Genomic DNA, 1,339 nt, shown 5'->3' with positions numbered 1-1,339 from the left:
TAAAGTCCCTTATGATTCGAATTTTTACATTTCCTTCCCTTAGTAGTCGTATTTCCTGTTAAAGCACAGAATTGTACAGCGTTAAATTGTTTCTAGTTCCGGTGAAATATATATCTTTTTCTCTGCTGCAAATTTCTTCAAAGTCTGATACTTCGAGTGCCAGGATTCTATTTCTTCCCTCATACGATTATTGTCTTCCTGCATAGCTTCCATATCACAGTACTCCTGAGTTTTCTCAGACTCTAGTTCGTCCTTCTGCACGATTCTCTTTATACGGCAGCTAGCTGCGTATCCTCTATTCTTCAGTGTACATCTCCTCTGCTTCATACGTATTATTTCTTCCACGAAGTTTCAATTGCCTGTTTAAGTCTCTGACTGATATGGTAACCAGTTCATCGTCACTGATATCCAAACAAGGGCCAGGTGATAGTGGATCCTGAGTACCAAAAGCATCGAATGTTTCACAGTTCAGAGAATGGTTAATCTTCAAACTAATTAAGAGATTTCTTTCTAAGAATGCTCGAACTTTTCAAATGTACGTAAAACAATGCATTGATAAACGATAACAAAAGACTTCAGTGCATGCTCCATTGATCGATTTAACGAACTTACCATTTTTATGGATCGCCTTCTTTCCATTTACAGTTTTCCAACAGAATTTCTCAAGTCCCGGCGTCCCCGCTTGTTAATAATTTCACTGCATCCCTTTGCAATAATGAGAGAGGCTGTACCAGGTGCAGCAAGAAACATCATGTGCAGCTGCACTTCGAACAGCAGAAAACATTACGGAATGCGAATTCCGAAAGTGGCAGCGATTCGCGGAGCAAGAGGGAAGCTAAGCCTGGGCACAGGAATTCGAGGCAAAATCGGCGCCTATGATCATGTTACGTGAATGCGTTCAGCCACCTCCTGCGGCGACATCTCATTATACACGAGGTCGCCTGAAACGATTTCGATACTAATCATAAAAACCGTCACGAAGAAACATAGCAGTAGGAAATAAGTACTTACCAAACAAATATTCTAAATCATAGGACCCGATCCACTCCCAAATTCATCATTCATGGCTCGGTACTCACGCCGTCCTTGTCTCACTAATCGGTGATGTGCACTCAATATGCACTTATTTTCACAACCACATTGACCATTGACGCGGCGTTGCAGTACATCATTCAAAACATAATAACAAATTAGATTTCATAACAAGTTAGAAAATTATAGGATGGTAGGAAGGTAAGCTGTATCCCAGTTCGTTGAAGGCAGAAACGGCGAACTCGTACGTCGTGTAAGGATTCAAAACTTTCTCGAGATAGACGTCCTTCCGATTGGTGTACCTGTC

General features: G+C 41.2%; 2 pseudogenes; both read right to left on the bottom strand.

Annotated features, from left to right (window-relative positions):
* Positions 1-6: 6 nt before the first annotated feature.
* Positions 7-1,333, bottom strand: LOC108624585 (transcription factor MafK-like; annotated as a pseudogene).
* LOC108624586 (contactin-like) overlaps positions 880-1,339 on the bottom strand; it is a 1,997-nt pseudogene continuing 1,537 nt past the window's right edge.

The sequence above is a fragment of the Ceratina calcarata genome, unplaced genomic scaffold (genome assembly GCF_001652005.2).
Source record: "Ceratina calcarata isolate Rehan_Ccalc_2016 unplaced genomic scaffold, ASM165200v1 scaffold3192, whole genome shotgun sequence".
NCBI lineage: Eukaryota > Metazoa > Arthropoda > Insecta > Hymenoptera > Apidae > Ceratina > Ceratina calcarata.
Note: the sequence above shows the minus strand (reverse complement) of the source record. Positions and strands in the feature narration are given on the sequence as shown.